This window comes from Astyanax mexicanus, chromosome 19 (assembly GCF_023375975.1).
Source record: "Astyanax mexicanus isolate ESR-SI-001 chromosome 19, AstMex3_surface, whole genome shotgun sequence".
NCBI lineage: Eukaryota > Metazoa > Chordata > Actinopteri > Characiformes > Acestrorhamphidae > Astyanax > Astyanax mexicanus.
Genome location: NC_064426.1, coordinates 2,431,183 through 2,444,608, shown reverse-complemented (window position 1 = coordinate 2,444,608; position 13,426 = coordinate 2,431,183). Strand labels below are relative to the sequence as shown.

Below are 13,426 nucleotides of genomic sequence, written 5' to 3'. Positions count from 1 at the left end.
GTTCTGCACTAAAGACCAGCAGGTCCAGCAGAGCCGTGATTGATGAGCTCCTCCGGAGACTCGGCCTGAATGATCCCACAGTTCAATGCTGTGTTTACTTTACAGAATGCTCTCCAAGAGCAGCAGATAAGGCCGACTTATCAATGAGCCGCAGTTCATAATCACACCCTGGAGACACACGGAGAGCTACAGGACTTTCTCAAGCAGGAAAAATCGAAGGGTGAAGTGAAAGCTCTTCTCTGCATAGGCCTTTAAATAGGAGCCGTTACAGTGCACAGCTTCAAAAGCGTCAATCTAACACACTGTTATATACTGGAGAATCGATATTTCAAACCTGATCCAGATCTGATCCTTTGTTTTTACCGCTGTGTTCCAGTACAGCAATTCTCAATTCCCAATTTTAAAAAAAAGTGTGTCGCAGACACGTTTCTTTATCTCGTGCTTATCTCATTTTATACTCATCTTTTATATTGGATATAGAGAGAAAGAAAGTTTCTTACTAATGTATTCTGAATGCAGAGAAGGTAAATATTAAAACTGCACATAATAAATAAGGCCACAAAACTAGATATTTATTTTACTGTAGTTAGGCCTGTCACAATAATTGCAATATCGATTTCCCATACAATAAACGAACATGACCTCAATAATAGAAATAAGTATATGTATCTCTAATTATACTATATATATAACTATATAAAAAAAGTAGGTGTTTTACGTCCTATTTAACGGTTTTATGAATTACAGCCATTGATTTTGTGCACACTGGGACTGGTATTACAGGACGGGTGAAGGTGTGTGATAATGGAACAACAACATCCTGGTTATAGAAAAAGCGAGAGCATGGACAGATAATTTAGTGGCGTGTCATTTACAGGAAGCATATATCATACACTCGTTCAGTGCTGACTCACTGTACACACACACACACACACACACACACACATACACACACACTTTAAAATGTTTAAAATGTTTGTGATATTAAAAAATATATGTTTTCAAACAGATTTCAGCAAAAGAGTCAATGATCTAACACTTCTAGATATTTAAGCTGTTTGGTGGTTGGGTTGGTAGTTTGGTGGGTGAGTGGGGGGATGGATTGGGTTGGATTGGGTGGGTTTGGATTGGGTGGGTTGGATTGGATTGGGTAGGTTTAGTTGGAGGTTGATTGGGTAGGTTAGTTGAGGGGTTGGTTGAGTGGGTTGGATAAATTAGGTAAGTGGTAGGTTGGTTGGATGGGTGGGTGGTTGGGTTGGTGTTTAAAAATAGTGGCAAAAAAGTTGTAGCCATGTGTTTCATGCAATGTGAAATTGCACATGCTGCAAATGAAACTATTGCACACATACACATAATGCAATACTGAAATGATGCAGTTCCAACACCAGAGCCATTCTGGTACCTTTTATTTTGAGGTTGTAATTAACTGCAAAGTTGAGTGATTAGAAAATAAGTAACTTTTATTCCAATAAATAGAGAATTTCAATAAAGATCTCGTTAAGAATTACATAAAATAAGTTATCTAGATCTTGGTTGTCACAGAATTGGGATCACACAATGTTGAGACAGCTTCAGTTACTACAGCTGAGGTTCAAACATGTGTCCAGTGCCCTGCAGTGGACTTTGCATTATGTAAAACCAGGCAAATTCACCTCCAGGCAAGTTTCAAGTCCAGTGGGCTCATAATGCAAAACTGTCAGAGCTACAGCACATACGATATATGATGGACAAAAGAGCTGGACACCTGTTCTTTTTTTTTTTAAATCAATGGAATTGAAAGGAGTTTATCCTGCTTTTGTTGACAGTTGATTGATTGGATGGAGCTCCAGAAAGTTCTTCCACTGCTCCACAGCTCAATACTGGAAAAATACAATCCCAATAGGTTCATGTTTGCTCATCTTCTGCAGAACTGAAAGGGTTAAGCTGCTGAGCAGAAAGGGAAGCCAGACAGCCTGAGGGAAAGCGAGACTGAGGTCATTCTGAATAATGACTGGGTGTGAAAAGCTCACACGATACAGTAAACTGGCTCAGCCTTTACAAATTTCATCACATTCCAAATCATGAGCCATGAGTCTGAATACAGACAAACTCTGAGACACAGCTGCTTCAGTCAGAACCATCACTGCTCTTGAGAGAGGAGGACCAAAGACAAGAGAACCAATCTCTGAACCATCCCTGCTCTGAACATACTAAAGAGGTTCAATGTGGATAATTATAAAATATCATAATACTCTTAAAATAAGCAAATCAGATGATAATGGGACAAGGAAAAAGCAGGAAAATAGGTTAAATACTGAATATTTGTTTGGGTAAGTAGGTGGGATTGTTGAGTGTAAGAGTGGCAGGTTGGATGGTTGGTTGGTTAGGTTGGGTCAGTGGGTATGTTGGGTGAGTGGTAGGTTTGCTGGGTAGGTTGGATTGTTGGATAATTAAGTGGAAGGTTGGTTAAGTAGGTTTGATGGGTGGGTGGTTGGGTTGGTTGGGTACGCTGGGTGGTTGGGAAGGAAGGCTAGGTGATTGAGTAGGTAGGCTGGGTGGTTTGGTGTGAAAGTAGACTGGGTGGTTGGTGGGTAGGTAGGTTGGTTGGGTGGGTTGGTTGGTAGGTAAATTGGTTGGATTGTTGGATGGGTGAGTGGTAGGTTGGTTGGTTAGGTGGTTGGGTTGGTTGTGTGGATCAGTTGGTTGGGTGAGTGGTGGTAGGTTGGTTAGTTGGTTGGGTAGGTTGGTTGTCTGTGTCGGTTGGGTGGGTCAGTTGGTTGGTTGGTTGAGTGGATGTTTGGGTTGGTGGGTAGCTTGGGTAAGTGGTGGTAGGTTAATTGGTTGGGTAAGGTTGGTTATGTGTGTCAGTTTGGTGGGGGAATGGTTTGGTGGGTTGATTGGGTGGTTGTATGGGTAGAGTGGGTCACTGGCTGTCCTTCCTCTGAGTAGGTTTGGTAGGTATTTACCACTACATACCAGGAACACCTACGTGCCTAACACATGCATGATGTTTTGACACCTACCGTCATGTAGCAATAACTTCTTTCCTGTTGCGTTACGAGACTTAACCATCTGGTACTTCTCAAAGCAGAATTCTGATCTCTCCTATTCACATCTCACATTGTCATATGACCTGGGTGATCCAATCACAAAGGAATGAGGAATGCCAATGGGCACAGAACTTCACAAAATAAATTAGTCTACTGTAAGAGCATGTGATTGATTGTATTTTTTTTACATCATCCTCAACCAAATCCAGATAATGCAACTAGTTTCACCTTTATCCAACAGCCTGTTATTGTAGAGTATTGTTTCTTAGCTAACCCCTCTGGAGAGTGGATGGTGTGGTATTGTCAGAGCCGAAATCATCGAGTAGATCCAGCACTGCTGATTCATGTGTGAACAGCACTTTTCACCTTCATGTAAAGCAGCAGCCTACAACATCTGCAGCGCACACGCCTCACAGACATTCCCTCATTTCCTGCCCTGACCCCTCCCTCACCACCACACCCACCTCCAACAAGCCCTTACACTTCCACACTATCACTCCACTCCATCTCTCATTCCTCAGCACGGACCACAGCAACCACACCAACTCTACAAACAATAACCTGCAGAAGCAGAGCTAAAGAGATATCCCTGACTTGCTATCAGCCTACAGGGTACCACTTTAAAATAAGCCTACCTTAATAAAGGGTTTATAAATGGTTTACAATTAGTTTATTAAATGTTACTAATTAGGTTGTAAATGCCTTACAAAATCATTAATAATCAGTTATAACACATACATAGAAAGGGCCACCATGACCAGATGTTTGTCAAATAGTGAACCCACAGCTGTCTATATTGTTGCCCTTTCTATGTACACTGTATTTGTTATAACTGATTATTAATGATTTGTAAAGCATTTACAACCTAATTTGTAACCATTAATAAACGTATTGTAAACCATTTATAAACCCTTTATAAAGGTAGTCTTGTTTTAAAGTGGTACCGCTTACAGCGTAGGGTTCTTCAGTGGAACTCACACTTTTTTAATGCTCTTCTTTGCATTACTTGCATTGATAAATCCATGAGCATTTCTCTGTACGAATGCATGAAGCAAACTGTACTATAAACTTGCATGCCTTTATAGTTTGGGCCAATTAAAGCCAATTTTAAAGTTTAAATCGTGACAGATAAGGCATGTTATGAAAAAGTAGATAAAGTTATATGTCTCTGTATGAAGCGGGACGCTGCAGAGAGCGATCAGGAGGCTCTGAGGGTTCTGCTGATGGACAGAAGCACCTGTTCTCTGGGCTCAGGTTCAGAGCAGCTGCTCCTCCACTCTCTGCAGGACGGCAGCAACGTGCTGAGCTCAGGACTTTTACACCAAACCATAAAACCCCCATCAGCACGCCTTCCCCTATAGACCTACACACTCTACTATACACTTATACTGTTCACTGTACAACAGCACAGACAGACTCTGTGTCAAAACACCTTCTCCTGTAGAGCAGGGGTCTAAAGGAGCATGAAACATCTGGCATGTAAGGTTGTTTGAACTATAAATGAATGATAATAAAAATAAAAAATAAAATAAAAAGCTTCACTGGTGAGCTTTTGTTTACATTCCCCCCACCCCCCGTCTCTCTCTCTCTCTGTCGCACTCTGCGTGACTTTAGTTTACGCCCGTTCTTGGGCTCCCTATCTCCTTATAAGGGTGTTTTTTTCCCCCGACCATATCCAAATTTACTAGCTGGGTTAGCAGTAGAGTATTGGACTGTTGTGTTTATTTATTTATTTATTTATTTTTCCTTTCTTCCTGCTTTGAAATCAACTGTTCTGCAATTGGGTTCAACAACCCTCTGGGCTGGAGAGCTACTAGTCTGTAGCAGCACTCCATCATCCCATTACACTTCATTTTACAAAATACAGATTTTTATTTTATTTTTTGTGGCACGACACATAATGCGTAAAATATCCCCCACCACTATTGATGCCACAACACCAGGAGGGTAAAAACTAGCACACGCCTCCTTCGATACATGTGAAGTCAGACTCTGCCTCTTTTTGAACTGCTGCTGATGCTGTAGCATTGTCGAGTAGCATCACAGCGCTAACGCTTGGAGGAAAGCGCAGCGACTCTGTTCTGATACTGAGCTGGATGACCGGGATTCAAACCAGCGCTTTAGACTGCTGAAAACTGAGGAAACTTACTGAGGTTTCTAAGTTACTGTAGAAGTATGAGCTCATTTTAGGAAGTTCCCTGCAGAGCACAGGGGTCAGACTGGTCACGGGCGGACAGATGGTTGCGTCAAAATAAGCTAAAGAGCCTTCTAAATCACCTCAGCAAATGTTTTATCACCTCCCTACTGCAAACCTGGCATCGGCACGGCTTTAAAATTACCTGCTGACCCGCAGCTCTGAGACCACCCCTCAGCCGGCAGCTCGGAATCTCCTCCACATTTCAGATTTCAGCTTTTCTGAAAACGTCCTTTAGGGGTCTGGAGGAGAACACAGAGCTGGGCTCTGGTTGCGTCAGCTAAAACTCCAGAGCCATAAATATCTCTGAGGGAAGGAGCACAGCTCTCTCAGGCTCTCGCTGGCTTTGCGAGGGAGGCCCATACCAGCCGGGGGAGCACAGCAACACACCGCGATACCCACGATACCCCCTAAACCCTCGCTGTGGTGCTTTAAGCTGCAAACTGCAGCAATTCTCCGATTCCACTCTTCTAATCCACAGGCCTTGAGCTACTGGCACGGAGACCAGCGCCAAACAGCAAGTTTAACCAGCAGAAACGTTTTGCGCTGAGCGCCCGTCAAATTTATCTCTCTCGCAGTTCATTAAACGTCAAGAGTAATGCGAGTCCGGGGACCCGGAGGAGCCGTCACGAGCCGAGACACCGCGCGCCGAAGACGGAGAGCTGAACGAAGCGCGGCAGAAAGACAGAGCCATGCATCACACCGCTGACGCAACTCTGAATAAAACTTCAAATAAAACACAGCCGAGAACAGACTCATCAAAAGGTTACATCAAAATTACAGCCCGACTCAACGTTTTTATTATTACACAAATCCGGAATAGAAGAGAACAATCCATCATGGAGAAGTATGAAGAAACTGATGTAAATCACCACAAAGCTTCACTTAAAACACACTGAATGATCTGATAAATGACCTTCTAAAGTACAGTGAGTGTTTAAATGCGTCTTGTAATGAGAAAAATACGGTACAGACAATATAAGGAACTTCTAATCCAGCAGGTCTCACCGCTGGGTGGTGGTGGTAAAGGGCTAGCTAGCTAAATAGCTAAATAGTTAAGTAAGGCTAAGCTAAGTAAACAAAACTGTAATAAAAAACTACTTTCTTTTTAAGTGAAACGAGCGCTGAATGTTAATCTACACTAACCTATTTCTCTCCTGAAAACTGTTTATTTGGGAGAGTAAAGCGCTTCCATTTATGTAGAGTAAGCTTGGATTCCCAAATTCCTCCAGCACTAAGGCTGGAGCATTAGCATTAGCGGCTAACCGCTCCAGCAGTGCTAGCAGAGGTTAGTAAGAGCAGGCTACAGGTCAACAATACTCACCTCTAATTTGGGAAATAGTAAGCGTGGTTAGAGAGTAATGCTAATGATGCTCCAGCAGTGCTAGCCGGGGTTATGAGCAGGGTACAAGCCGATAATACTCACCTCTGAATTGGGAAATTACAGTTAGTGGCTAAATGCTAATACTAATCCAGTCTTTGTGCTGGAGAACTAAATGGAAACTCTACTGAATAACTCTGTAGTTTAGGTAGTTCTGGTAAAATGTATACATAAGGAGCACCAGATTATAAATCTGACAATTGTTGGCAAAATTAAGGGATTAAGTGTGTTTTATAGTGCGAAAAATATGGTATGACAGTATGTATGTGAAGGAAAAATTGGTTAGAAACTTTTTGGAACAGCCAATAAGTGATAATCTTATTATAAATCAGTTATAAATCATGTGATAAGGTGTCTAAAACACCTAAAACAAACTATTGTAGTACTGTTTGTCCAGTCAAAGTGCATCAATAATGAGTCCTGATTATTATGTATGCATGATTTCAGCAGGAAAGTATTCCTTCACAGTGTGAGGAACTCGTCTGCTCGGTCCAGACCGTGAGGTCCAGTGGTTTTACTCGGTCCAGAACACAAAGAACAGACAAAAGACTGCAGTGTGCAGCAGCCAGGAATAGGAAAGCAGCAGTAAAAATGCCAGGAATGCTCCAGCGCTACGGAGATGCATGCTATTGGACAGAGGGAGGAGGAACACCCAGAACATCAGGAGGAGGAGGACAATCTGAGAAGAGTTACAGCCCCACATATACACACACTGCGTCTAATATGTCAGGGCATGAGGTCACGGCACACACAGATTTCTGGTTTTTGCATTTTTGGCATACTAGGATTTTCAAATTCAAATGATCAAATAAAACTTTAATATCAGACAAACATAACCTGAGCAAATTATATATATAGAATACATATAGAATCAACAAATCCCTTAAATAGAAAAAAAATCAGATAAAAGATCTCAAAAAGCACATTATTCTCAAAAACAGATGAGAAAACAAAAAAAATTGGAAAAGGTTATAAAGTCATTTATTTCTAAAGCTTTGGGATTTCAGAAAACCACAGTGATTCACTATTATTATTCACTAATGGAGAAAAAAAAAAAACAACATGGAACACTGGTGAACTTTCCCAGGAGTGACCGGCCGACCGAACAAAATTACTCCAAAAGGGCATGAAGAACTCATCCAGGAGGTCCCAAAAGAACCCAGAACTACATTTAAAGAACTGCAGGATCTCACTTGCTTCAGTTAAAGTCAGTGTTAATGAACCCATTAATAAACACAACTACCTATCTTGATGATCTACAGAAGTTTGAGTAAATATTCTTTTCAGGACTGACGAGACAAAAGTGGAACTTTATGGGAGGTGTGTTCCATCCGTTACATATGGAGTAAAACTATAAAAAACCCATTTTACATACTGAACGTAGTAAAACATGGTGGTGGTAGTGTGTGTGTGTGTGTGATGGTCTGGGGCTGCTGGACAACTTGTTGTTTAATTCTGCTGTTTATCAGACTATACTGAGGGAGAATATCCGACCATGTGTTTGAGACCTTAAGCTCAGGAGTACTTGGGTTCTACCGCAGGACAATGACCCAAAGCACACAAACAAGGTCATCTCTGAACGGCTTAAAAAAAAAAACAATATGGAAACTTTAGGTCTCTCATATCCAGGATACAGGCTCCAACAAGTTCTAAACTAGAGACTCATTTTAGTTGTATTTTAAGCAGTTTTACCCAATAAACTCATTCTTTCACTTTAATATTGTAAATCTTATAGAAAAAATCAGTACATTCATACATATGGTTTTATAGAATGTAATAAATCTTTATAAGTGTTTGTAGAGGTGTGCCATATCATATTGTACGCAATAATATATGGTAAACGATACTATACCCTGATATATCGTGCCATATCTCCAACCCATCACAACAGGGTTCTACATTTTTTACTGTTTTTTAAAAAAAAGAAAAAATTATACTGTGCTTATTTCCCATTCTATATTTACTAGAGACAGATTCTATCTGTGCAGTATAATTTATTTTACTTTAATCTTGTACAGATGGAGATATCTGGAGTGTATTATTTTTAGTATCATGACTGATCATTCTGGATCATTGACCTCATTGACTGTTACAAATCTGAAAAAATTATTATATTTTATAATACCATAGTTAGTGCTGTGCTATATCATAATGTGGCAATAATAAAATAAAAACTTTAATTTTTAATTTTAAATTCCGTGTTTTGTCATATCACCAAGAATATTTTTATCGCAAAAATACCACTAAATATCGTGATTATTATTTAAGGGCCATATCGCTCACTCCTAAGTGTATGTACCAATAAGTCCTCAAACTCTATATAAAATTCTACACTCACACACTCCTCAACAGAGCTCAACAGAGTTCAGGGATCCACTATTCATAACCTGCCTCATCTAGAATCAATGTTTTTCCTTTCTTTCTTCATTTTTTCAGGATTTTTTTTTTTTCTGAGCAGGACTGAGATAAAGCAGTGAAGGAATCGGAGTGTGGAGCAGTTCTTCTACTCGTTTCTTAATGAATACAGATCCAGATAAATGAAGGTGCCTGAGCCGGCGAACAGGCCGTACATCACAGCGGCACAGAGGGGGGGAAAAAGTCAAATAGACACATTAATCTTTCAACAGGGCAAATATTCACAGATTTATCCCAAAATAAACTGCAATATTCCAATCTGTCATTCTGATCCGGACGGCTGCTGGGTGAACTGCGCTGATTACACTTCGCTTGTTCTGCGAAACACATGAAACAGAAACACACAGACCACCCCAGGCTCTCATCAGACTCTTCACTCTTCAAGGGTTGCACAATATATCGATTCTATATCAGCATCACAATGTGGGAAAATGCATGAATTAATCATATCACAGAACGTGAAATTTTATGCAATTAGGCCTGTTGGTCACGTTAACTATTTTTGTTTTTGTTTTGTTTGGAAAAAATTAAGAGATCACTTCAGTTTCTGAATCAGTTTCTCTGATTTTGCTATTTATAGGTTTATGTTTGAGTAAAATGAACATTGTTGTTTTATTCTATAAACTACAGACAACATTTATCCCAAATTACAAATAAAAATATTCTCATTTAGAGCATTTATTTGCAGAAAATGAGAAATGGCTGAAATAACAACAAAGATGCAGAGCTTTCAGACCTCAAATAATGCAAAGAAAAAAAAAGTTCATATTTATAAAGTTTTAATAGTTCAGAAATCAAAATTTACGATCTAGTGATCGTAATAAATTATAAATAAATAAGTAATATTGCTAATTATATTGCCAGCTTAAACCCCCATATTTCCTAAACTCTACTGAAGTAATAAAACATAACAATCCTGCTTAAATTTTTTCAGCTCAGCCAATCAGCTCTCCCTCCTGCCTCACCTCTAAACCCATACATCACCCAGTGCCCCTTCCAAACTATCCTTCCCATTTTTTAGCTTTTTTCAAATTTAAGCTTAGTTTAATCTGATTTTAGTAAATAAAAATCAGTGGGTTTAGTTGCACTTTAAAGCAGACGGACTCGACTCTCAGCTGACACAGTGAAAGAGTGCGTCACACCTGCGTCACACACTAACACACACACTTACTCAGACTAGAGGAAAAATACACACACACACACACACACAAACCTGCAGGGCTGCTGCTGCCGGTCACACACTGATGTCAGGTTGAGTATTGGCATGGCTGTGAGACTGTGTGCTAACATTCCTGCGCTAATTCATTAGCCTGTCAGTCAGACGGAGGGGCGTGGCCTGTTTGTTTTTGCTCCTAAGTTCTAATCCATCAGAGAGCTCTGTTAACAGCTCCGGGTCAGACAGGGAGAACATAGAGCACAGAACACACACCAATACTGAACTAACACACTGATTAAATATAGAGGGAGTTTTTTTCTCCTGAAGATCCTGTTTAATCAATCAATCAATCAATCAATCAAATCAAACATTCAAATCAATCAATCACGGTTCACAGGAAGACATCATGTAAGGTTAGGCCTCCTCCCTGCCAATCTTCTCTCAAATTACAGATATTCACAACATGAGGTCAGATCCTAAAAAGAAAAATGCATATCTATATTAATTAATTTAATATTGATTTTACTTTATGTTGAATTTCTTTGATTTTACTAAATTGAAAACCTCTGGAATATAATCAAGAGGAAGATGGATGATCACAAACCATCAAACCACCAAACTGAACTGCTTGAATTTTTGCACCAGGAGTAAAGCAGCATAAAGTTATCCAAAAGCAGTGTGTAAGACTGGTGGAGGAGAACATGATGCCAAGATGCATGAAATTAAAACTGTGATTAAAAACCAACCAGGGTTATTCCACCAAATATTGATTTCTGAACTCTTAAAACTTTGCATTATTCGAGGTCTAGCTCTATTTATTTTTTGTTATTTCAGCCATTTCTCATTTTCTGTAAATAAATGCTCTAAATGAGAATATTTTTATTTGGAATTTGGGAGAAATGTTGTCTGTAGTTTATAGAATAAAACAACAATGTTCATTTTACTCAAACATAAACCTATAAACAGCAAAATCAGAGAAACTGTTTCAGAAACTTAAGCAGCCTCTTAAATACAGTTCTGGACAAAATTATGTATGTATGTATGTATATCTATACCCATTGTATTGGTGTACTATATTGGTTATACCGTGTGTTGTGTGTGATGTTATTTATATACTGCTTTAAAAATGAGTAAAAAATGATTAATTAGCGATGCATTGTGATTAAAGTAAAACACATATGTTAAAAGTGTTTTTAATCATCTCAAAAGCCTCCGAACTCGAGGTGATACCAGAACACCGTGTACTGAAACCTCTCAGCCCCAGCTCTGAGCTGCCGGTCTGAGGAGTGAGATCAGGTCGAGAGGAAACGCAGGCACAGGCATGCTCTCATTATTGCATAACACCTGGCAGAGGAAAGGGGCTCTATGATTGGCCGTCAAGCCCATGCATGAGGTCACTGTTTAGCCCCAAACAGACGGGTGATGAGCTGTGGAGCCCGTGTTCAGGTGATCCTCGCCGTCACTCAGCACAGCCCAGCGCTAGCGTCTGATTGCAGACGAGACACAGAACAGATGGACGAGGTCCTGTTGTGGAGCTCGTTAACTCATAAAACCCTGTCATAAAACAGGGAGGAGGAGGACAGGAAAACAGACAGACGACTCACTCCAGCACACAGCAAAAAACAACAGCCAGAGAGGTGACTGCTTCAGAAAACAAACCCTCTGTAACAGGGCACAGCGGAAATGTATATATATATATATATATATATATATATATATATATATATATATATATATAATAAAAATAACAATTTTTGCCCTACTAATTGGCAAATTTAGATTATGTCCAAAAACCTAATTTTAAAAGACAAAAAAGACAAGCCAAACCTTCTAAAATCCAATAATTGTTAATAATTATAATTTGTATCATTTAAGAACTATCTAATTTATTTTAAATTGTGTTAGCCCAGTCAAAACGTTAAACATTACAGCTAAAGCTCAAACAAAAGCAATTGTTTGTGCTCTACAGTCTCCACAACAGCACTCAGTAATTGGGCTCCACTGATTTCCACAGCGTTATTAGGGTTTTTATAAGAGTTTTCAGTGAAGTTTCACTCCAGCACTAAGGCTGGGTGCAGCAGCATTAGCATTAGCTGCTAACCGCATCACTAGCTCTTTCACTTATCCTTCAGAGGTGAGTATATTGGACTGTAGTCTACGTGTTTACGGGAACATTCAGGGCACCTCAGTGTATCGCTGTCCGGCAACATTAGCTGCTAATGCTAATGCTAATGCTCCAGCTTTAGTGCTGGGGAGCACTTAGAAATTGGGGAACCTAAGCTTACTGTAAATAAACAGAAATCGCTTTACTCACTCAAATGAACAGTTTTCAGGAGAGAGAAAATTCTTTTTTTTTCACAGTTTTGTTTACTAAGCTTAGCTTTTCTTAACCTATTTAGCTACTTCCCAACACCACCCAGCAGAGAGACCTGCTGAATGAGAAGTTCCTTATACTGTCTCTTATAATGCGCTGTGCCTTATGTATGAAAATAGACCAGAAAATTGATGTTTAATGATAGAGTGCCTTATAATCCATAAGAATACTGTAAACATAATTTTAGGCCCAATGTGTTTGAGATATAATGACTACAAATATCGTATTTAACGGTTGTTCTCAACCATCCACCCGGCCCATTATAAACACAGACACACACACACACTTCTACTTTCATCTGACCATCCTCATAATTTACATTTACTACAGTAGTTTATTGAGATCACTTCTCATAATTAATCTATCTGTTTTAAAACTTCATTCATTCATTAATTCAATTATTATTATCATAGGGGCTTAATCAGCTAATCTGCTAATGAGTGTAACAGGTTGTAGTGAAGGTTAGTGTGAAATCTGGCTCCTCCTTAAGCCCTGTTGATGGATATCTGATATCTGATATGTATTTTGCCCCACAGCGTCTGAAATAAAGAGGATTTGTCAGCCTGTCTGGCGAGACGGGCCAGTTTTCTGAGAGGACAGGAGCTACCAGCAGAGATTCACCACAAACAATAGACCTGCTGCTCATATAAGGGCTGGAACGCGTCCCCGTTCCAATCCAGAGCGCTGGAGGAGATCATCAGCACGGTCTCAGCGACCTTTAGGAGAAGACCAGGCATCCCAGAAACCAAACAAACCCAGAACATGGCCATGTGAGGAGCGAGGAGAGCGAGGAACCGGCAGCGGCGTGGAGGAGCTCGTCTTATGGGTTTGATATCAAGCAGTGACATGTTGGAGAAGGAATGCTGTGTTGAAACAG

The 13,426-nt window shown here is 39.9% G+C and overlaps 1 protein-coding gene across 6 annotated transcripts in view; it reads right to left on the bottom strand.

The window, feature by feature from the left end:
- pdlim7 (PDZ and LIM domain 7) overlaps positions 1–13,426 on the bottom strand; it is a 392,569-nt gene that overhangs the window by 367,466 nt on the left and 11,677 nt on the right. The window lies entirely within an intron of this gene.